This window comes from Nannospalax galili, unplaced genomic scaffold (assembly GCF_000622305.1).
Source record: "Nannospalax galili isolate Female #2095 unplaced genomic scaffold, S.galili_v1.0 scaffold7479, whole genome shotgun sequence".
NCBI classification, from domain to species: domain Eukaryota; kingdom Metazoa; phylum Chordata; class Mammalia; order Rodentia; family Spalacidae; genus Nannospalax; species Nannospalax galili.
In genome coordinates, this window is record NW_008343090.1 from 1,376 (window position 1) to 25,943 (window position 24,568).

A 24,568-nucleotide genomic window follows, 5' to 3' on the forward strand; every position below is an offset into this window, starting at 1 on the left:
TGGAGGCCAGCCTGGGCTACATAAGAGCTTACTTTAGTTTTGTCTTTTTTGAAACAGGGTCTTCTTGTAGCCCCAGCTGTCCTGGAACTCACTATGTAGACCAGGCTGGCCTCGAACTCACAAAGATCTGCCTGCCTCTGCCTCCCAAATGCTGTGATTAAAGGCGTGTGCTACCACACCTGGCTCAAGAGCCTACTTTAAAAAAAAAATTAAAAAAATAAAAAAATAAAAAATAAGTGAAGGCCAGTGGTGGCACACAGATGGCAGAGGCAGGTGGATCTTTGTGAGTTCAAGGCCAGCCTGGTCTTCATAGTGAGTTCTAAGCCAGCTAGGGCTACAGGGAGACCCTGTCTTTAAAAATAAAATAATAAATAAAATAAAATAAAGAGCATTTCAAGACATAAATTCTGAAATAATTCACTACTAGCTGAGTCACAGCACAGAAATAAACATCACAGGGCAGAGTCCTCCAGGCATAACAGACAAATTCCAGATGGAAATCTGGTTCAACCCAAAGAAATGAAGAACATGAGAAACTGGTGAGGATATTACTTATTTTCTTAATACTAAAAACTCTTGAAAGTATTTGGACACTTGCACACATGTAACAACCTGGACTATGGAGTCTATAACATGATCAGAAGAAAAAACTCATGGCAAGAACACATAAAAGCCAGAGAAGGAAGAGTAACTCCGGCTGAGGGAATGAAAGCCCATGTCTCAGTCCTAGAGTTATTAATAAAAGAGTTAGACAACTGGTCCCCAAATGAGAGACAATGTCTTTTAAATAAAATATGTAAACTCTCTAAAAGGGCACTGGTCTAAGATGTGCATACAAGAAATGTGACCGCAGCATAAATTGCCTTCAGAAACATTCTAGCACCAATTTAATTAGAAAAGTATGTGGAAAATAAATCACAGACAGAAACTGGCAAAATGGCAGTGTGGGGTAAGGAATTCACCGAGCGGCAGGTGATGGTTCTGTTCTTTGAAGGCCGTGCAAATCTGTGGACGTCTGGTTTCTTCGCTAGCTCTTTGGAAGGGTCGTAGAATAGTTCACACCTTTCCGAAGAGCAAAACGACAGAGAATAGGGCATTGAAGGTCTTGCTCTCGGCCTCGTCAAAGTGCATGCTGTTGGAAAAAAGAATTAAAAGCAAAGCAAGAAGAGACTTGAACCAACGACCTTTGCATCAACAGAGGACCCCTTTAGTAGACTGAGTTAAACGGAGAAACAATAAGGTTGGATTGGAGAAATCTCAACTTCCTAGCTAGGCGGAACCGGGCAAGCTACAGGACCTGCCTCGGAAACGCCAAGAGTCGTTTCCCCAGCCACCGCCCTCCCCCGGCTGCACCTGGTGCTCGGATCGCGCAGCTGTCGGCGGGGACTCCGGGACAGACTTGCGGAGCCCACTGCGCTGTTGCCTCAGCGGGCTGGGCCAAGTCGGAACCAGGAACTTGGACGGTGGTAGCTCAGCCAACAGCGCCAGCAAAGACAAAGCGCTTATCACATGGCAGGTGGCTCTCCCTGATCATATAGTGGTTAGTACTCTGCATTGTGGTCCCAGCAGCCTCGGTTCGAATCCGAGTCATGGTATTATCTTCTTTCTCCCTGGCGATCTTTTGCTTACTCCAGCTGCCTGCACAGCTCAGCTCTAACCACCGACCCTGGCTCTCTCCCTCCCTCCCAGGGTCAGCTAACTCCAAACAGCCTGGCAGCGCCTCCTGTCTCCTTGACACTACTACTGCAGTCCCTGTGCTCACAACCGCTCCCTCCTCCACAATCACTGAGTTTTTCCGCAGGAAACGCGAACGAACCTTAATATTTTCAAACACGTTCTTACGGCCTGTACCAGGTCACCTGCATTCCCCTTCTAACAGCAAACAACTGAAGCCTATTTAAATATACAACTACTTAGATTTTGACAAATGCCACCAACACACAAGTGAAGTTACTGCGATCTGCCTTCATCCCAGCAAGGTCTTTACAGGTGAAGCTCACCCTCTCTGGCTACTGACTACTGATCTTCTCACCTGTCTCCTGAATGCTGGGGCCATGGACACGTGAGTCAGGTTGAGTTTGGTTCCTGGGTAGTGATATGAATATACCTCCTCTACCCTCTCCTGGCATTATTCATGCCACATTATTTCCATGCTTTTGAAATCTGTCTGTGTTGGTGGCCTAATTTGGTGTCCTTTCTGTTTTGTGGATTGTATGTGTGTGTGTGTGTGTGTGTGTGTGTGTGTGTGGTGTGTGAAGCACACTGAGGATCCAACTTAAGACTTAGGGCACACTAAGCACTTGCTCACCTTTGAGTTCCAGCCTCATCCCTAATTTTGTTCTTGTTGATCAGTGTGTGAATGTATCAGTAATGTGTGTGAATAAAGACACCAGAGTTGATGCACAATACGTGGAGAAGTGTTTGTGCTGTGTGAAAAGGGAGAAGAATGCAAAAACACACATTCTTTCTATACTTCACTTGGCGCTGGAGAGATGGCTCACACTCAATAGCAGGAGAGGGTTCTGAAGTTTCCCATATGGTCTAGTGGTTAGGATTCCTGGTTTTCACCCAGGCGGCCCGGGTTCAACTCCCGGTGTGGGAACACCGAAGTTTTGATCACCAACCTGGTCTACATAGGGAGTTCCAGGTCAGCTGGGACTACAAGGGGACACCCAGTCTCAAAAAGTAAAAGAAAAGGTTAGGTTATGCTATTGTCTTAAGATATAATAATAAATACTTTTGTTGTGACTAAGTCTCACTATGTAGCTCCAGCTTACCTGGAACCCCTATGTCGACTCAAATAGATCTTTAGGCCTCTGTCTCCTGAGTGCTGGGATTAAAGGCATTCACCACGAAGCACTGCCCAGTATCTTACATTTTAAAGATTAAATTTAACTCACAACTATAACATTATGGTATAAAAACTATTGCCTATCTACTTGTGCTTCCCTCTTTAAAAACAACATAGATTTTTCAAGGTTCTTATCTTGTGCCATTTAAACTAAAAAAAAAGTGAAATGAATATTTTTATTTATGTATGTTTGAGTGTATGGCACGCATGTGTGCCCACAGAGGTCAGAAGAGGGCATCATACCCTGCTGGAGCTGGAGTTAGGGACTGATGGATGTTCTGGGAACTGAACTTGGGTTCTCTGGAAGAGCAGAAAGCCTTCTTGACCACTGAGCCATCCATCTATTTCCTTCCAGGCCCCAAATAGTCACTTTAAAACCAAAATGCCAAAGTTTTTATCCTGCCTTGATTGCCTTATGAGCTCAAGTAAAAATGTCTGTTAAAAGCAGTATTCCCATTCCCCAGGAGATATGAGATGTCTTCCCTGATAGCTGGGATCAATCACTACCCCAAACTGTAACTCCTTATTTAAAAGGCTGTTGACTCAAGGAAAATCAGGAGCCCAAATTACCCAGATGGTTACACAGAATATTTATTGTGTTTTCTGGCAAAAGCACTCTGCTCTTAAGAATCAAAACCTATAACCCCCAATGTTGCAGTGTACACCTACAAGGTACTGGTGTTAAAATGCGACCCCTATAAAACCCAGAGGAGGAAAAGGCCGTTTCTTTTTAATAAACCTTTGTAAGTCGGGGGAGAGCGCGAACGCAGTCCCCCACTACCAGAAATTACGCAGTCGAGTTTCCCGCTTTTGGGGAAATCGCAGGGGTCAGCACATCCCAAGTGCAATGGATGAGCCTCACCCTGGGAAAACCACCTTCCTGATCATGGTGTTTCCCCTGCCAGGTAAGTATGCCTTTTCTACCCACAGCCCCGACACACACCCTCGTTCCCTGCACTATCAACACACGGTCATCCGGCTGCTCACACTCTCGGGCCTCACCGGCCTCACACGCGCCTCCCGTGCTCCTTGCCATCCACGGCCGTGCGCTCTCTGCCTCGCCACGCGGAATCCCTCGAGTTTCAGCAGTGGCTGTGGACGCTGCGCGCCCTTCATCTGCATGGGACACGCCCCTGCATGATGTCGCGAGAACGCCCGCCCCTCTGGGCACTTGCACATCCACCGACTTCGGTTTTCGCTGTATTGACTTACTTATTTTTGAATAGTTTTGTTTGTTTAATACATCTAAAATGAATACCTATACAAAGAACGGAGACATGAGAAAGCTAATCTTCAAAAATCAGGATTTGGGGAAGGTGGAGATTACCTAAACATTTTTATAAAATGAACCTGCAAACAAAATAATCTGATAAAATTCCTATTAACACTTGTAAAGAGTCCTAAGACTCTTGCCATGATTTTTATTAAACAAGAGCTTCAGCCAGGTGCTCAAAGTTCCTCATATGCATGGCAGGAAAGAGGGGCTAGTCCTGACTGGTGCCCATGTGGGTATTCCCCACCCTCACAAGCCTCTAGCTTCTTAAGGAACCAAGCCTGTAACCTCCAACCGAAAGAGCATGGCAATCATCCGCAGGAATCTGTCTTCTAGTACCACCCTCAAAGGAACCCCATGTGTCAGGTCTTCAGCTGGCTTCTAGGAACACTACAGTGTGCTGCAAATCTATGCCAAGCATATAACAAAAGATGGGCAAAATAACATTTTTTAAAATTAGGAGCACAATCCATTTGCTGTATTTTTTTAAAAAGTGCAATCCAAGCCAGGTGTGGTGGTGCACACCTTTAATCCCAGCACTCGGGAGGCAGAAGCAGGCAGATCTCTGTGAGTTCAAGGCCACCCTGGTCCACACAGAGTTCCAGGACAGCTGGGGCTACAGGGAGACCCTGTCTCAAAAAGATTAAAAAAAAAAAAAAAAAGTGCAATCCTTTTTTTTCATTTAGAAATCATACCCTCCTCCAAAAACAGAAACACAGACATCCTAGAAGTGGGGGACAGCTTCTACCCACCTTCACCAGTTTCATCAAAGAATGGATCCACTCAAGGGTGGAGAGAAAAGGCAACTTTTGAAAAGGAGTATGTTATTAAATGAGGCATGTCTAAGAGCACCAGGTAAGGAACATTTTCTAAACTAGATCTAGGAAGTGGAATGTAGAAGTAATCTGTCCTCTGCCCCTATAAACTGTCCACTGGTTAGAAAATTTAAAAAAACAAAACAAAACCCAAAAAACTAGGGGCTGGAGAGATGGCCTCAGAGGTTAAGAGGACTGACTGCTCTTGCAGAGGACCGGGGATCAATTCCCAGCACCTCGTGGCAGGCAGCTAGGAACCATCCTTAATTCCAGTTCCAGGGGAATCCAAAGATCTCTTCTGCCCTCCGCGGCATTGCGTGACACAGTATGCACTCACATACATGCAAGCAATACATGCATACACATAAAATGAAAATTTAAAAAAATATTTTAAAAAACCCACATACACTTCTCTCACACAAAAAAGGTGTTTGCGGGACACCACTAGGATGTCCCGGATTACTCCCTAAAATGGAACCAGGAAGAGATTTAACAATAGGAATCAAGTTGGGTGTGGTGGCACACACATTTAATGCCCAGGCAGAGGCAAAAACAAACAACAAAAATAATTGGTAACAGAGTTCTCATAAGCATGCCTTGTTTTTAAACTAAAAACACTTTCTCTCTCTCTCTCTCTCTCTCTCTCTCTCTCTCTCTCTCTCTTCTCTCAACAAGAAAACAAAATCTAGTACTCATCACTCTTAAGACAATACACAATTATTCAAAATTAACTAGTACAGGGAGGGCAGAGGCCATAGTGCATGTGGGTAGGTGCAGGGCATTTGTCATTGCAGAAATTTAAAAAGAATTTTTTTTTCTTTTGGTCTTTTCGAGACAGGGTCTCCCTGTACCGCCAGCTGTCCTGGAACTCACTATGTAGACTAGGCTGCCTCTGTCTCCTGAGTGCTGGGATTAATGGCGTGCGCCACCATGCCTGGCTAAAACTTTTAATCTTTAGTTTGATTTAAACACTGCTTTTTTTTTTTTTTTTTTTTTTTTTTGGTCTTTTTGAAGCAGGGTCTCTATGTAGCCCCAGCTGTCCTGGAACTATGTAGACCAGGCTGGTCTTGAACTCACAGAGATCTGCCTACCTCTGCCTCCCAAGTGCTGGGACTACAGGCTTGCACCACCACACCCAACTCTAAATACTGCTTTTCGTCTGATGACAACACCAGCTTGCAGAAAATGCTCTGGAGAGGCGTCATAGCAGCACACTCCTGTGGCTCCTCTTGGTCTCTGGAGGCTCCAGGGCAACCAGTATTGCTTCATCAAACACATTCTTTAGACCTTTTCGTGTGAGGGCAAAACACTCCACATACTTGACAGCCTTCAGCTCTCAAGCCAGCTTTGCAGCCGTCTCTGGAGTGATAGGCTTCTGTTTGTTTTTGGCAAGTTCCTCTATACCATAGTAGAGGAATCATCTCTGAGATCAATTTGGGTTTCAACAAGAAAGAAAGGGACAGTGATGAGTTATCTCAGGCACCCACTGTTCTTTCACATTTTCAAATGAGGATAGAGAGACGACTGACAAACACTAGAAATATGTCTGTTTGTGGGTAACTCAGCAGTGGTAGTCAGTCATAATCCTCTTGCCCTGCAGTATCAAAAAGTCCAAAATTTCTCACTGGGCATGGTGGCACACGCCTTTGATCCCAGCACTGAGTTCAAGGCCAGATTGGTCTACAGAGTGAGTTTTAGGCCAGCTGGGGTTACAGGGAGACCCCGTCTCAAAAAGACCCCCCCCCAAAAAGAGTACATAGTTCTCTACCAATCATAACTGACTGCATAGTTGTCCAAAAACAATTAGCACATATTTTTTATGTAGGATATCAGGAGACATGTTTTACCTACAGCGCCATCGCCCACAACAACACACTTAAATTATCTGCATTTCTAAAATAGTTCTGTATCCACTTTAAATATTTCAAATTAGATGTCCTCAGCTTCTCTGCTGGGGCATTGGCAGCACTCGCTGTGTTGACTTATTGACATCATTTTTTAAATTGCTTTATAGTTTACAGCACACACATACCTTTAGTTCCCCACAGCTGTCAAGCAGGGTTCCTCTCCTCCTGCTCTGATGCCATTCATATATTTTGCTTCCTACATGTTATAACCCTTCAATATATTGCTACTACTTTTGTCTAAACAGTCCATTGTTTTTCCGAACCAATTTTTAGTAATACCCTCACTTGTTTTTGATGTTCTTCATAACTTCAGCTGGACCTGAAGGAGATGTGACCATGGATATTCCAGTGTGTTATTCAAACTCACCACAGCCTTCCTATCACTTGGCTGCACAGCAAATCTTCCGACTACTTTACTGGTAAGTGGCAGGTACCAAAGGAAGGTGGTAGCTGACCTGGACAAACTTGAAAGTTGCTTGGGAAGTTTTAGGAGCAGGCCAGTGGTTTCCTGGGTTTCCCTGGCACCGGCACCTACCTCGCTGTCAGGAGACTAGCCTGAGGGAGTCTGATGTACTTCCTGTCAACAGCTCTTCTAACAGGAGGGGACTGGCTGGGCCCAGACATTTGCTCCACTTCCTGCCCCTCAAGCCCACATCTGGAGGCAGCCAGAAGGAACAGGGAGATTCAACAAGAGACACAGCAGGTCCATCTTCTGCCCATTTGACTCTGTCAGCCCAGGCCTAGGGAGACAAGTGCTAAGCATGGGTATTGAATATGGCAGATGAGAAGGGAGGGGCTGCTTCAGACCTAGATGCTGTGGCTATTGTCTGCAGTGTAGTCACTTCTGAAATGTTGAGTCAGGGATGGAGAAGGAGAACCTGGATTAGGAATTTCTGAGCAGGATCCATAGTACGATAGGCTGTCAGGTACCAAATGTGCTGAGACTCATGGCTTCTGATCTCAAGGCCAGCCTTCAGTCATCTCCATCCAGTTCTGTGGGACAATGAGGTGACAGTGCCCAGCCTGTGGATAAGAGACATTTAATATAGACAAGTGCCGTGGCACACAACAGTTCACCTCTGGTCACCACACATCATTTCATGGCATGATCAGCTTTGACATTCAGTCACATATAACTAAAGTTTAATCATTCTGTGCCACCGAGACATATGGTGACCTCCTTTTTGACCTTTATTCATCCATATCTAGTGAACTTGAGCTTTTCCATCTTCTTCAAGTTCAATGAGGAAATTCCATCTTTCCAATGGACAAAGGATGTAACAATGTAATACTTTTGTCCCATGTAAATGCTCATCTAAAGGCCATCTCACCTGAGGAGGACTTCAATATTCAGGTAGATAGGATGATTTATTCTGTGGATAATAGCTAACCTCTTTCTGTGGCCATACCTGTCATTAACTAATGGGCCATGAACAAAGTGACCACAGTATAAGGATGAAGGTCTTGCATGATAAGTTCAACAATATGGACTTCTACACACCAAGACTGACCTGGCTACAGCTGCTGCTAAAGGCCAAATCTGCCAACAACAGAGACACATACTGAGCCCTGTTATGGCACCATTCTCTATGGTGACCAGCCCACATCCTAGTGGCAGGTTGACTACACTGGATGACTTCCATCATGGAAAGGACAGTGCTATAGAAACTTATTCTGAATATAGATTTGACTTTCTTGAATGTAGGTAGTACTTCTGTCCAAACTACCATCCATGGATTTACAGAATGCCTTATCCACTATCCTGGTATTCCACACAGCATTGCTTCTCTCCAAAGAACTCATTTCACAAGCAAAGAAGTGTAACTGCCAGGCCTGTTGCTGCCTCCTCCATGCTCCTGTGTGCAGAGGTGAGGATGCTCCTTTCTTTTCTGGATCTAAAGAGGGCACCTCTCCTAAGAGAATGTGGCAGATGCTTCAGGGGAGAAGGTGAGGAGGGGAGAGTGCACTTTCTGCTCTGCTGTTTTCTCAGATTGCTTCAGCTCAACAGGATCAATATGCCAGGGGTCATGTTTAGAGTTGGTGTGTCCTGAGCTCCATCATACCTAGGAAACAGACCCCAGAGTCAAAAAAAGAGATACACATGGCTGTAACTATTTAAATACACAATATACTAAAACAGAGAGGAGCAGGTCATTTACACAGGTAGTTTGGTTGGTTGGTTGGTGGTTTGAGGCAGGGTCTCACTCTATAGCAGAAGCAGACTTGAACTCCTTTAGATCCTCCAGCCTCAGCCTCCCAAGTGCTGGGATTGCAGGGCTCCTCCAGTATGTCTTTTTATTTTTGTTTAAGTGTATGAGTATCTTGTGTGTATGTATGTAAGTGCACCCATGTGTGCAATGCTTGAGGAGGCCAGAAGAGGGCATCCCTTGGAACTGGAGTTACAGATTGTCATTAGCTGCCATGTGGGTCCTGGGAAGTGAACCCAGGTCCTCTGCAAAAGCAACAAGTGCTCTTAACCGCTGAGCCATCTCTCTAGGCCCCCAGCATAAGTCTTTATTAAAGAAATGGAACCATCTTACTATGTGCAAAATATGGACCCTTAAATTTACAGACAAGCATCCCAGTCACCACCCATCAAAGAAGCCTCTTTTTCAACAGACAGAGATTACAGAGTTACACCACTGGTCACACGCAGAGATTTTCTGTGAATTGCCCAAGCCTAAGTGGCACATCCTGGATGCAATCTCTACACCTAAGACCCACAGAACATAGAACAAGGGATGAAGAGAACACTAATGCATCTTTCAATTCTCATCAATGAAGCTCCCTCATGTAACAGAGGCCCAGGAACACAAAAGGCCACAAATGACCAAAACACAGAGAATAAGAGTCTGCAGAGTGTGGGTCCTTGGATAGGTCTCCTATATTGAGGTCCACCAACCCAGGGTTCAGGGACCATTGCAGACAAGGGGGTAGAAAGATTGTAAGAGCCAGGCATGACCACACAGAAATAGTCTAAAGGCACCAGGGACCCTTCTCATACAAAACTATGGCAATGGTGTCAGCATACACAAGACCCATGCAGACAAAACCCAGCACAGAACTGTGGCAATGAACAGCAAGCCCCAATCTTAGTTAAAGAATTATTGGCAGCTGATTACTACTGGGTGAGGAAGAACAGATCTTCTTGAAGAGAGAGACTCTAGATACGCTGACTAAACCCCAGTAGATGAACTTGCACTGAGGGATATCTCAGGACACTAACTTTACATACTAGGTCTTAATACAAATGACAGAATGTATAAACATGAGTGGGGGGCTATGGGAAGGACCCAAAGGGGAAGGGGTATAAAGATGACTATATATAAAAAACACAGAAATCCAATATAAATTATTAAAAAATGGAACCAACAATTAAGAACTTTCCAAAAACAAAGTATCAGATCTTTGTGGTTTCATGGATTAATTCTGGCAAACATTTAAGAAGGAAATGAAAACCAGATGTGGACTCACACCTGTAATGCTAGCACTCAGGAGGCTGAAGGAGAAGGATCGCTGCCCAGGCCAGCCTGGACTATGGAGTGAGACACTATCTCAAATAAACAAATACCAAAAAGCCAACCTTCTACAATGACTTCCATAGAGTAGAAGAAACCTTCAGCTCAGTGTCAAAGCAGGCAAACGAAACAGGAAGTTGGACTAGTCTGAGCTGCTGAATACCTGCTTAAAATCAGCAAGGGAATAATTGTACACACAAGGAAACCTGGTTTACCACAGGATTTATAAAAAAGAGAGGGAGAAGCCCAGGGTGGTGGCACAGGCCTTTAATCCCAGCACTGGGGAGGCAGAAGCAGGCAGATCTCTGTGAGTTCAAGGAAAGCCTGATCTACATAGTGAGCTCCAGGCCAGCTGTGGTTACAGGGAGACCCAGTCTCAAAAGAGAGAGAGAGAGAGAGGAGAGAGGGGGAGAGAGAGAGGGAGGGAGGGAGAGAGAGAGAGAGAGAGAGAGAGAGAGAGAGAGAAGGCTCAAACAGACTGGAGGCTATTTTGAGCTGACTTGGAAGGGTGTGGTTCACAGCAGCAGAGAGACAAAGAGACATACTCAGGTATAAAGGGAGAGAAGCGCTCTCACTTCTGCACTGGGGAATCCCCCCCAAACTTCTGGGCCATTCTCATCTTTTACCCCTCCAGGAAAGAAACTTCACAGCTGCCTTCTTCACAGCCCCTTCTTCGAAGAAGAGTTGATTGAGACAGGCAGGATGAGCAGATGACACAGACTTTCCCTTGCCAGAGACACCTCCAGAGCAGCAGAGCCAGTGAGTGACACAGCCTGCTCCCTCTGATGCTGAACCCCAAGAATTAAAATGGGCCTCTGAACCTTAGGGGTGGAGTGAAACACAAATGGGTGATACAAAGACTTTCTAGACTGCTGCCGTCTGCTGGGGGAACCTAGCCTTCACTCTACCACAATCATCAAAGGGGTAGAGAGTGTCCTCAGGTGCAGGCATCCTGCTCGCAGGTTCCTTCTCTCCCTGAGCCCCCAGTGCCTCCAGCACCTTGCTGTATCCCCAGAGCTCAGCTTCTATCCTTGTGGAAACTCCTATCCTCATCTCCATTCTGTGGTGAGAACTGGCCAATGGTCTGTCCAAAGCCCAGGAAATACATTGATGAACAGAGAAGCCTGGTTTGGAGAGGTGAGCCAGAAGAAAAACAGACTGTGTGGAAGCAAGAAAGCAGCCACACATCAACTGCGAAGGTAAGGTAGGCTCAAGGAGAAAGTCTTCAGGCTAGCACTGTAGAGTCTCAGCTGTGTGTGTAGTATGGTGGCTATTCCAAGAGATGAGAAAGGAGAAGAGGAAGCAGATAAAGCATCTGCCTTTGAGGAACAGGAAGAAAGCACAGTGGAATGAAATAGAAGAAAAGGAGCATGCATTGGCCGGGAATCGAACCCGGGTCTCCCGCGTGGGAGGCGAGAATTCTACCACTGAACCACCAATGCTCCTCCCTCTCTGTATCTTGCAGACATATCAGAAAAGGGTATTAGAATCCACTGAGTCAAGCTTTCCTACCAGAAAAGGATACCCTCGACACACACACAAGATCAGTGTTTTCATATGAAGAATTCTCAGGTGCCGTACCCTAAAAACTTCAAATAAAATATCACATAACTTCTCCTGGTTTTCACTTTTCTTCATGTTTGCTGTTTTCTTTGGTTTTGTTTCACTTTTCTGTGTTTGTGTTTTCCAGTGCTGAGGATGATATGCAGACTCCTGCATGGTGGGCAGTGAAAAAGCCCAATTCCCCTAACCCTTCAGCTTGCAGCAGGCCTGCCCCTCTAGGAGCTCAGGGAGTGACCTACAGAATTCTTCCTCCCTTCCACCTGGGATGATCTATGTTTCAGTCCATTAAAATGGAAAGACTAGTTCCAATTCAAATGCCTGCTTCTGAAAATCATTGCTTGAAGTTTGCTAAATTTAGAGAGAGCATCACACTTGGTGTATATTCTGGGATTAAAATTCAGAACAAAGTCCTGTCTTTGGGATCAGAATAGTGAAAACCATTTTCTGAGCAGTGCACATTGTTCTGCTGATTTGAACAGGAAGGAGGGAGAGGTGTGAAGGATTTTCTACCAATGAGCTTTGGGTGAAGAAAAACTGACAATGGTCTCTAAGGTCTGTGCTTTCTGTTTTATTTGCTGTGCATATAGTGTCCTCATGGACAAAGCCAGTCTTCTAGGACATTAGATATTGTGACAAAAATAGAATCAGTACACTAATCGGGTACCCTTTGTGTGAAAATTCATACTGATGTTAAACACTGTGGAAGAAGTGAACAAAAGTAAAAAGTAACCCATCCATGCATCCTCTAGAAACGTTACTAATGCTGGAACCTGAGCACTGGGTGGCAGAGACGGGCAGAAAAATCAGGAGGGTGGTTGTGAGTGGCTTGGGTGTAGACAACTGGACACTCTGGCAGGATGGAAATCCACGTTCTCTCCGGGATCCAGGCGATGGTTCATTTTGTCAAAAATCATCCAGCCAAACTCGAGATACTTGTGCCTTTCTGCCCCCTCACAAACCCATTCAACATCCCCTATCCTCTCGGTCCCCTCTCCATCCCCTTCCTCCGCTCCCATCCAGCCTCGCTCAATGCGCCGACGTCAACCGCCACCGCTGCCGCCTTTCCCACTCGCGCCACGCCAGGCCACAGTCCGGGCGTGTTTGCCCGCGACAAGCCCCTCGCGTGTCCCCATGGGGTCCTGCCCTCAGAACCCGAAAGCGCCCGAGAGATCTGGCGCGAGTCCCGCTGAGCGCCGGGGAGAGGACCCGATCCCGCCGCAGCCTGAGGGACCCAAAGGCGACGTCACCGCGACCCCGGCTACCAAGCAGCACCCGGGAGCCCCGAGTGAGGAGATCGCAGCCCCCAGGGGCATCTGGTCAGCGTCCACGGTCTCCAGGTGCTGCCGGGCTAGGGAGGTTAGCTCACCAAGGGGTCGGGAAGGAGTTAACTTCGACGTCTCTGTGGCGCAATCGGTTAGCGCGTTCGGCTGTTAACCGAAAGGTTGGTGGTTCGAGCCCACCCAGGGACGACGTTAGCTGTCATTTTAATGCTTCTCACATATTGTTGGCTAATGGGCAAACAGGACACTCAGCTAAGCCCTCCTTCTGCAGCTGCTGACATACTATCTTTACAACTGTGGGACTCAAACAATTCATGACAGAAAAACTTATCCTGGCCTATCACACTTTTTCATAAAAGCAGGCAGATAACTCTACATTTAGAGATTGTTTCACCACCAATCTTGCTACAGGAGCATAATCATTCACACATTGCTGTGTAGCACAGGCATCAGCCTCTTGAGTCTTGGATTATGATGACAGACCAAAGGGAGGATACCACCAAAGCCCAACTTGATGAACCAGTGAGTTTATTGAAATTACTTACAGGAGTGTAGGTGAGAGGTCACAGCTCTGGAATGCCTGAATCCAGAAGCTCACTGTATAATTCAGCTGAGCCCATCTGCTCAGTCTCTTCACCAGTCCTGTTTATATAACCTTGGGGAAGGAGGAGTCTTGTGCATCTGGTCAGTTTCTAGAGTTGTTAGGACAAGGAGCTTCCTTTAGAATTCCCTTAGAGCTTCCTTTTAAAACTTCCTGGTATTAAGGAGCTTCCCTCCAGGATGAAATGTTTCAACTGGGAGGAAATCGCTACCCCACAGGAGATGCAGCAGAGGCCACAGCACCAGCACACAGCTGTGTGCATATTTTGGCCAGAAATTTCCAAGGCACTTCTGTAATCGTTTTCTGTGGTATCCTACTCACTCAGTTCCAGACCTCTCAGATAGCTTTCTGCCAAAGTGTTTGTCCAGGGGGAAGAAGAATATCTAGATGGTCCCAGGGTTTTCCTCTTTGCCTTTCCTCATTTTTTTTTTTACAAACCTTGCTTTCCTTTCAGTAGTTGGTGTTTGCTCCTACACTTGAGTCAGTTTACAGATAACAGTGGCTATTCTTGGCACATTGTTGCAGGTCCTCTGTGCTTAGAAATTAACCCACATGAAACACATTGGAGCCAGTGGAAATCTGCAATGGACCTTATGCAATTGGCTGGTACTTGCTTTAGATACAAAGTGTGGTTATGGAACACGTCTCCTTTCCTGTTTTGGCATCGCTATATTCTCCCATCATTGGTCACTAGTCAGCTTCTACTTATTAGGAGGTGGGTTTCTGAGGACTTGTGTGATCATTAAAAATGACCTATTCTCGCCAGGTGTGATGGTGCATACCTGTAGTCCCAGCACTCTGGAGGCAGAGGCAGGCAGATCTTTGTGAGTTCAAGGCCAGCCTGGTCTACATAGTGAGTTTTGTCAGATAAAAGCCAGGTAGTAAATAGCCACAGGAAACATAGGAGGACTCCAGCAAAGCAAAATTTATTTCTTAGGATTGCTGGTGGCTGGCAGCTCGGCTGGGGAGAGAAAGGCAACCAGCAGCCTGCTGACTGCTGAGGAAGTTCTTATAGGGGGGTTGGGGAATGTGGAAGGTGGCAAAAATAATCTTTACAGTTTCAAGGGAAGTAGCTTGAACTGAGACAGCTCTTACATCAGTGGGTCTGGGTGCAGGGCCCTGTTTATCTTCCAAACTTATCTGAGGAACAGCTTGTGCTGAGACAGCTCTAAATGTAGCTGTCTGGCCAGTTCCTGTTTTGCAGCATTACTCACAGAGGAGATAGCAACATACCTACATTAGGAGGCTGTAAGCAGCAGAGCCAACGGCCATCAGGCTCACAGGACCATTGGTCTGCCCACACACCTCTTGTGGTACTAAAGGAATGATGGTGTTGTGACTTGTCCCTGGATTTGACATACATGCCTGGTGCTGTGGGATGTACACACCAAGGCAGAAAAAAACAAAATAGGAAGCACCATGAAAGGTAGTAAGCCAGTTGGGGGTATTGGCCTATGCCTCTAATTCCAGCACTTGGGAGGCAGAGACAGGCATCAGCTGAATTCACAGCCATCCTTTGTCTATATGATGAGACCTGTCTCAATAATGGTAGTAATAATAATAAAGCACAAATTTTCTATGGGACAATCGTTAACAAATGAGTGGGACTGGCTTACAAAGAAGTTGCTGGGATGAAGGCAGTTCACAGAAAATTGATCAGGTGTTGGTCATTTTTCTCAAATTCTCTGCAGTTGAACATTTTAATCTAGGTGAAGTGGGCTTCAATAATTCCCAGCCCCCCTGCCCCACCCCTATAGTAGGGGACTAGATGCTGACCAAGGGGACAACTTCAACTTGGGAGTTTGAAGTTTGGTTTTGTTGGGGACCCCTGCTGTGAAGTCGTAGTCTCTCCATGTCCGGATGGCCCATGGGCTCGGTTTCATATGCAGATGACTCCTTTTCAGCAGGATACCTTCCTGGCATCTTCCTGACTCTCCTTTGAAGTAGTCGCCATAGAAAACATGGCCTCCGGCTCTGGAAATGCCATGCTTTCCTGTGTGATTTTTCTGGCAGTCTAGCAGCGAGGCAGGAGTTCACTTCCATATGTAAATAGGGTATCTCACAAAATGCCTATCAGCTAAAGCTTTTACCACTACCTCCACAGTATAAAGTTCCCTGGTTTTCCCTCAATATTTGGAGCTGGAAACGGAGCTGGAGCTAGGAACTAGAGCTGGGACACTGAGACTTAGAATAAAGAGCTGTAACACGGAAAGCTGAATCTTGTGTCTCCCTGCCTGCGTTCCAGTCTCCCCGGGGGGGGGGGGGGGGGGGCGGTATTCCCCGGTCATCGACTCACTGATACACAGCTTTAGCCGCCCCCGCACTTTCCCGCATGATCCAGCGGCCGGTGGATTTCGCATCTTGAGGAAAGTTCACAGGTGAAATTAGGGCCGGACCCGGCCGGGCAAAAGCCCCGGCAGCAGGGACTTTCAGCACTCAAGCGGCGGACAGCGACGCAGGACGCTACACGGCTAAGAAGCCCGCGGGACCCCCGCCGCGACTCTCCAGGTGTGCGCGGGGCCCCAAGATACCCGCGCACCCCACTCCTGGCGCCCAGCGTGCCCCATATGGTTTCATTTCATGGAAAAGAACTCAGGCCGGGATTCCCTTAGTTCACAGGAGATGAGACAGTGAAATGAGTGCACACAGCACATAGCGGACTGCTGCAGAGAGCAGGCGCGAGAAAGCAGAAAGCCAGGCGGAAGGACGCTAGTGCCATGCCTTGGATTTGAACCGAGGTTGGGCTGTGGCCACAACACAGAGTACTAACCACTATACAATCCGGGTGAGGCAGGCACTGGGCGATGGGCATGCAGCACTGGGTGAGGGCAGCGAGGCCAGGACTCAGCTCTGTGGGTTTCCCAGGTTCGTCTGTGGTTGCCGTCCCTCAGGTGGGGGGGCTTCGACACAGACACCTCACTACATAGCGAGTTCCAGGCCAGCTGGGACTACAGGGAGACCCTGACTCAAAAAAGCCCCCTCCCCCGCCCCCCCCAAATTAGTGATAAACGAACATGGAGGTGCACACCTAGAATCTCAGTATGTAGTCAAGAAGGAGGCAGGAGATTCAAGAGCTCTAATGAATCTCAGCTTCAAAGAAAGCTTGAACCATATGGGACCGCACTCAAAAGATAAAATAAAATGAAAATAGTCCTAATTTTAAAAAGCTTTTGTTTCAAAGTACACATTCAAGAAAGTGACAAAGACTCCTCACAGGAGAGAGAATATTTCAAACACTGAAAAGATGAAAGGGTTTCTTACTACTTCACTCTCAACAAAAAACATGAGGCTACTCAGGACAAGAGGCAACGAGAGAGAGAGAGAGAGAGAGAGAGAGAGAGAGAGAGAGAGAATGAATGAATGGATTATTTTCAACCACCATATAAGTCCTCAGAAACCCACCTCCTGAAGCTGACTGGCGACCAATGATGGGAGAATATAGCAATGCCAAAAGAGGAATGTGGTCCATAACCACACTTCGTATGTAAAGCAAGTGTCAGCCAGTTGCATAAGATTTCTGTCCATTGCAGATTTCTACTGGCTCCAATGATGTGTCTCATGCAGGTTAATTTCTAAGCACAGAGGACCAGCAACAATGTGCCAAGAAATAGAATAGCCACTGTTATCTGCAAGCTGACTCACCAGCGTGTAGGAGCAAACACCAACTATTGAAAGCAAAGCAAGTTTTGTAAAGAAAGGAGGAAAGGCAAGGAGGAAAATCCTGGGACCATAAAGATATCCTTTCTATCTGAGCAGTCTCTCAGGTCAGTCCACTCTGGATCTGAATGAATAGGACACCCCAGGAAACAATGACAGTTGTGGGAGGACTTTGAAGTGCTGTGGAAGTTTTGGTCCAAAATTTGCAACAGCTGGGCACTGGGTAGGCAGAAGGAGATGGATCTCTGAGATTGAGGCCAGCCTGGGGTACACAGTGAGAACTTAACAACAAAGGTGCACACACACATACCCCACCCAAATATGCACAGAGTGTCTGTGTGCTCGTGCTGTGGCCTCTGCTCTACCTCCTATGGGGTAGCAATTTCCTCCCAGTTGAAACATTTCATCCTGGAGGAAAGCTCCTTAAGACCAGAAAGTTCTAAAAGGAGGCTGTGTAAGATACAGAATTCAAAAGGAGACTCCTTGTCCTAAGAACTCATGAACAACTCCTAAGACTCAGAAAGTCCCTGAAACTGACCAGATGTACAAGGCCCCTCACTCCCCAAGATTAGATAAGCAGTAAGGACTGGGGAGGAGACTCAGATCAGTGAAATTGCCTGGCAGAGAGAGACTCACCAGGTGGGCTGAGCTAAATTGTGCAGTAAGCATCTGGGTTCACACATTCCAGAGCTGTAACCCCTCACCCACACTCCTGTACATAATCGCAATAAACTCGCTGGTTTACTAAATTGGATTTTAGTGGTATCCTCTCTTTGATCTGTCACTAGCTCCCTATCTCAGGCCAGTAGATGTTTCTTCAGGTCTTCCCAGGAATAATGTCACACAATACTTCCCCTTAGCTAACTCAGGAGGGCAGCACCACCCTATGACACTGTCAAGGACAGACAGTTTGTTGTTCCAGCAAGTAAACAAGACAGGAACACTGGGAGCCTTGGGAAATGCATTGAACTAGGACTTAGCACCCCCGCCCCAGACTCTGATTTGGAGCATGGTATGAACACTGCTGCCAGCTGCGAGTCCTTCTCTCTACACCATAGAAATAACATCTGCAGGAGTCACCAAAGTCATGGGTCTGTCAACAACCATTGCAGCAAGATTTGTTTATAATCATCAACGAGGGAAACAACCAACTTCAAAAACATATGGAAGAGTAAACCAAATAACGCACAGATTAAGTAGGAAACTTTTTTTTTCCCTAAAGTAAAAAGAGATGGTGGTAGTCCACAAGACTGTAGAGGCCAATGCAGACAGATTTTGTGTTCAGGACCAGCCTGTGCTAAACAGCAATGTGGGAATGAATGAATGAATTATGAATAACACAGGAGATTATGCTCCTGCAGTAAGGTTGGTGGGAGAGTGTCTGCTTGAGCTTAGGCCAGGATACATTTTCCTTAAGCAAAACAGAGGCCAGGATACATTTTTCATACCAGTCAAGTAGTGCCAGCAGTTGCAGGTGTGCTGAGCTGGGTGGGTGTCCTGTTTGCCAATATCCATCAGCAATATATGAAGTCATTAAAAGCCAAACATCAATATCCTTAGGTGGACTTGAACTACAGAGCTTTTAATTAAGAGCCAAGCATGCTAACCAATTGCGCCAGAGACCTGTTAGCCAACTTCCTCCCGGTTCCTTGGTGAGTGAGGCCTCCTAGGCCCGGCCACACCAGGAGACGGGATGCCAACCAGACGGCTTCGGGGGCTGCGAACCCCTCACCCGGGGCTCCCGGGGGCTGCACGGTGGCCGGGGTCGCGGTGATGTCGCCTTTGGGTCCCTCAGGCTGCAGCGGGATCGGGTCCTCTCCAGGGCGCTCGGCGGGACTCGATCCAGTTCCCTCGAGCGCTTTCGGGTCCTGAAGGCAGAATCCCACCGGAACACGCGAGGGGCTCGTCGAGGGGAGGCTGTGCCGTGGGAAGACTTGGCCGGGGCTGTGGGCCTTGGCGCGGCGCGCGTGGGAAAGGCGGCGGCGGTGGCGGTTGAGGTCCGCGCGATGAGCGAGGCCGGGCGGGAGCTGAGGGAGAGGACCGAGGGGGGAGCCGAGAGGGCAGGAGGCAGGACCCACGGGCGTGGGATGCTGGAAACTGAGAGTGGGTTTGTGTGGGAGGAGAGGGGAGGGAAGGAGGACGGAAGAGCCGGGAGGGGACGGAACCTGAGGTGATGGAAAGGAAAAAAAAAATAATAATAAAGGAAAATCCGGCTGTGGTGATGTATGTCTTTAATTCCAGCAGTTGGGGGCAGAAGTAGCGGGATCTGTAGTTCCTTGGGGGAGGAAACCTGCCACCGGCTGAGGGGTTAGGGGAATGGGGCTGCCTGTCAGGTAGGAGCCTATGTTTCATCCTTAGCGGGTGCTACGCCCTGCGTGGCTGCGTGGTGGTGGATGCAAAGAGGGATGTCTCAGCATATCGTGTCAATACACAAGGTATGTTAATATTAATGAAAGCTTGGAACCAGAAGCCTTTCTGTTCCACAGAACAAACAGCCCCAAGTTTCCAACTCCCAAAGTTTTATTGACAGGGATGGGGTGCTCTAAGCAGATCAAAGGGCATTTCTCTTCAGGGGTTCAGGAAACTATGAGCCACAAAATGTGGCCTGTTTACAGGGTAGAGAGCAGGTGTTCACCCAACAACACAAATGCGGGGTAGGCTTTAAAAAAAAATCTAAACCAAACACAAGGGACACTGTACTTCATAACTTTTGTCTACATACATGACTAGCTGGCTTTGCTACCATAGACAGTCTTGGCTGATGGTGACTGCATATATGCAAAGCATGCTATCTGCAGAGTTCAAACAGGACAGTGGTCTCCAACAATCCGGGTCAAGTACAAAACCAAGCAAGAAAAACAGAAACAAAATCAGAGAAAACAAGAAATCCAAAGAAAATTTAAAAGGAGAACAAGATGTTTACAAGTGACAGTATTTCTCCAAAAGTTTTAGAAGGATGTTGTCTTAGTTTGTTCTTCATTGCTGTGACAAAACACTCTGACCAGTACCAACTTGGGGAGGAAAGGGTTTATTTGTCTTACATCTCCCAGGTCACAAGCAGTTCATCAGGGAGCCCAAGGTAGGAACTCAGGGCAGGAACTTGGAGGAAGGAGCTGGAGCATAGGCCATGGAGGAACACTGCTTACAGGCTTGCTCCCCTGGCCCCTGCTCAGCCTGCTTTCTTATGCAACACAGGCCCACCTGCCGAGGGGTGGCACCACCCACAGTGGGCTGGGCCCTCCACATCACTCATCAAGAAGATGCCCTTCAGACATGGCCACAGGCCAGTCCAATAGAGGCAATTCCCCGATTGAGGCTCCCTCAACCCAGGTGTGTTAAGTTGACACTAAAGCTATCCAGCACAGATGTGAAATTGAGGAATGTTGATTTACATTACAAGGTTTGCTTTTTTGTTTGTTTTTGCAGGTGCCAGCCTAGATGAACAGCACCTGAAAGGGGGAGTGAGGATGAAAGAAAAAACAAGAGACAGAGAAAAGATACTTGGGAGGACTGTAGTAGAGACTGCAGCCCCGGTTTATTTTTGCTCGGCCTTTTTATATAGTAGAACATCAGACAGCCACCATTTGCTTAGCTCAATTAGCTTCAACAGCTGTTTTTTCCCACCTTTATCTGAGGGTCAAGGAATGGTCAAATACTTGTGAAAACAACCATTTAACCATCTTCCCTAAATTATCAACATATTCTTCCTGACTTGGCAGAACAATTCGGTACTTGTGTGCAAAACACACAAACTCTTGAGTCAGGTGAACAGTCATAAACAAACAAGCCTGCCACAGCTCAATGTACATAATGGCTGTGCTTATACTAATAGCTCCCAACAGTTTTTTTTTCTTTTTTCTTTTTGAGATGAAAGGCTTGACAGGATGCATTCTCCTATCCTTTTCTTATAGGAATGCAAGGTACTGGTCAAGAGGGGCATTGGTGGTTCAGTGGTAGAATTCTTGCCTCCTATGTGGGAGACCTGGGTTTCATTCCTGGCCAATGCATGCCTTGCTCTTTTTTTCTCTCCTTCCACACCACCATTCTTCAAAGGCAGATGCTTTACCTGCTCTGTCTTCTCCATTCTCATCTCCAGGAATACCGCCACACTGCACACACAGCTGAGGCTAATTCCGAGGTTCCAGCCCAAAGACTTTCTCCAAAGGTCACTGCAGTGCTTGCTGCGACTCTGCACATTGGGGCTTAAAACCAGTGGGGTTTTTTTTTGTTTGTTTGTTTGTTTTTTTATTCTGACTGACATCTGCCTTCGATAGACCATTGGCCTAATTTTCACCATAGCATGGGGATGCGGAAAGGAATTTCCACAAGGGCAGAAGCTCTGGGGACACAGCAGTGTGCCCCAGGTGCTGGTGCTCAGAAATAAGGGGTAATTGTGAGCCAGATGCCTGTGGCTGAGTCTCTCTCTGCTGCCTATGAAATTCACCCTTCCACAGCAGCTCAAAGAAGTCTGAATGAGGTCTCTCTCTCTCTCTCTCTCTCTCTCTCTCTCTCTCTCTCTTTTCCCATAGGTTTCTGTAGTAGGCAGTGTTGCCTTGTGTGTATAATTATTCCATGGTTGATTTTTTAAAATATTTTATATATGCCGGGTGTGGTGGTGCATACTTTTAATCCCAGGCAGAGGCAGGTAGATCTTTGTGAGTTCGAGGCCAGCCTGGTTTACACGGTTAGTTCCAGGACAGCTGGGGCTACAGGGAGGCCCTGTCTCAAAAAGACAAAAAACATTTTTTTTAAATTTATTTTTATTTTCTGTGTATGCATGTATTGCCTGCATGAAGGTAAGTGCAATGCCTGCGGAGTACAGAAGAGGCTGTTGGATCCCCTGGAACTGCTGAACCATCTCTCCAGCCTCACCCCACCCCACTCCTTTTTTTGTTGTTGTTTTTGTTTTGTTTTTTTTTTGAGACTCCCTGTTACCCCTAGCCTGGAACTCACAGAAATCCGGCGGCCTCTGTCTCCTGAGTGCTAAGAGTAAAGGCATGTTGAAGAATCGCGCTCAACACACAGGGACAAAACCAAGTTTCGGGATGCAAAAGCAAAAGGAATTTATTCATACACAGGCGCCTGCGGACGCAGAGTCCCGCTCGGGTCAGGACTTGCGTGCCGGGCTTAGCTTGGGGGGGGCTTTTTATAGAGCAGAAGCAAGGTACAGAAGCAGATGCATGGTTACAAGATTATTATTAGTGCATTTCAATGGGTACAAGGTATGAGGAAACAGTATTGCCAAATTCAGAGGGGGCTATGGGTGAAACCGATTGTTATCGTTAACTTCCCAGTAGGGGCTGTTATCACTAACTTCCCGGTAGGGGCCTCAGGGTGGTGGCAGGTGGTCCGACTGCAAACGTCCTATCTTCCACTGCTAGTTTCACAAGACCTGGGTTAGAATCTTGGCTTATCGAATGGCTGATTACAGTTCTTTTTCTAAAATGGCCTTCCTGCTGTCAGTCGGGTCCTTCAAAAGAATTCCCCTTTCTCTACAGCCTCCCCAACATTTGGTGTCATTAGTTTCTTGATTTTAACAAGTCTTACTGGGGAAAGATGAAATGTTAAAGTGGTTTTAATTTGCATTTCCCTAATGATTGAGGATTTGAACACTTTATGGTGTTTCTTAGTCATTTTTATTTCTTTGCTTGAGAACTCTATGTTCAGGTCCTTAGCAGATATTTTAATTGGGCCATTTTTTTTCTTGTTTCTTTGTTTTTTTTTTTGTTTTTTTTTTTGTTTTTTTTAGTACTTTTTATATTCTGGACATTAAACTCCTGTCAGATGTGCTGATGGTGAAGTTTTTCTCCCACTCAGTGGGTCTCCTCTTTGTTTCCTTAGTCGTTGCTTTTGCTGTACAGAAGCGCTTTAGTTTAATGAAGTCCCACTTGTCAATTGTTGACCTTAATTACTAAGCATCTGAGGTCATATTTAGAAAGTACTTTCCTATACCTATATCTTGTAAGCAGTATGGATTACTCTTAAAAATCTAAAAATGCATCTACAATATGATCTGGTTATGCCACTCCTTGGCATACACCAAAAGGACTCATCCTACTGCACAGATACTTGTACATCCATGTTTGTTGCTGCTCTTTTCACAATTGCTGAGAAATGGAAACAACCTAAATGTACCTCAAGTGAGGAATGGATAATGAAAATGTGATATATTTATACAATGGAGTTCTACTCAGTCATAAGCAAAGACGAAATCCTGAAATTTGCATATAAATGGATGGAACTGGAAACTCTTTTACTAAGTGAAGTAGCACAGACTCAGAAACACAAGGGACATGTGTTACTCCTCATTTGTGGATCTTAGCACCAAATTCATATGTGTGAGTATATATCCTGAGGTAACTGCAGGAACCAGGGAAATGGAGAGGGATCATGGAGGTAAAGGGAAGGAAAGAGCCTGAGAGAGGGGATACAGAAAACAGATGCTATTACCAAGGAAGAAATGGGGAAAGTTGGGGTATTCAACTGAGAAGGGAAGAGGGATATAAAAGGAGCCATGGGGGTAAAGGGAAAGGTAGCGCTCAAGAGAGGGGGGAATCACAGGAGCCAGGTATGATCAAGGGGAAAATGGAGGTACTTTAACTGGGAAGGGAGGAGGGAGTTTAGACATGGAGAGAAGAAGTAGAGATACATAAAGATTAAGTGGTATGAAAAGCAGAAGGAAATTTAATAGCTCCAAAGGGTACTGAAAAACATCTAATATCTGAACATGAGTGCATGTGCATACCTGAAGGCTATATAACAAGAAACATGGTGCCAGACAGGAGAAACCTCCCCTCCAGTTGTTGATAGGGAAGTCCAAGAGACTCCCAAAATAACACAGGCTATTGCTGTAGCCCTTGAATACCTCCCAGCATAGAACTGGAGAAATGGGCAGCAGGACCCAACCCTACCAGAACTACTGGCAGCTGATCACTGCTGGGTAAAGTAGAGTTGACATTTAAGGAGGAGACTCTAGATAGGCTGACTAGGCTCCAGTGGATGAACTTGTAATGAGGGACATGTGAGTACACAAACTTGATTCGATAGGCCTTATTAATATAGATGAAGGAAAACCTGAAATCCGGTGGGGGGGCATGGAGGGC

General features: G+C 46.4%; 4 non-coding genes and 1 pseudogene across 4 annotated transcripts; 2 read left to right on the plus strand and 3 right to left on the minus strand.

Moving 5' to 3' along the window:
* The first annotated feature begins 2,530 nt into the window (after window positions 1–2,530).
* On the plus strand, window positions 2,531–2,602 carry Trnae-uuc. Its single transcript has one exon. It is a non-coding gene; the product is annotated as a tRNA-Glu (tRNA).
* A 998-nt stretch (window positions 2,603–3,600) lies between these two features.
* LOC115071382 lies at window positions 3,601–3,764 on the minus strand. Its single transcript, XR_003850465.1, has one exon. It is a non-coding gene; the product is annotated as a U1 spliceosomal RNA (small nuclear RNA).
* A 7,971-nt stretch (window positions 3,765–11,735) lies between these two features.
* On the minus strand, window positions 11,736–11,806 carry Trnag-ccc. The gene has a single exon. It is a non-coding gene; the product is annotated as a tRNA-Gly (tRNA).
* Window positions 11,807–13,322: 1,516 nt separating this feature from the next.
* Trnan-guu lies at window positions 13,323–13,396 on the plus strand. Its single transcript has one exon. It is a non-coding gene; the product is annotated as a tRNA-Asn (tRNA).
* A 2,704-nt stretch (window positions 13,397–16,100) lies between these two features.
* LOC115071381 overlaps window positions 16,101–24,568 on the minus strand; it is a 21,827-nt pseudogene continuing 13,359 nt past the window's right edge.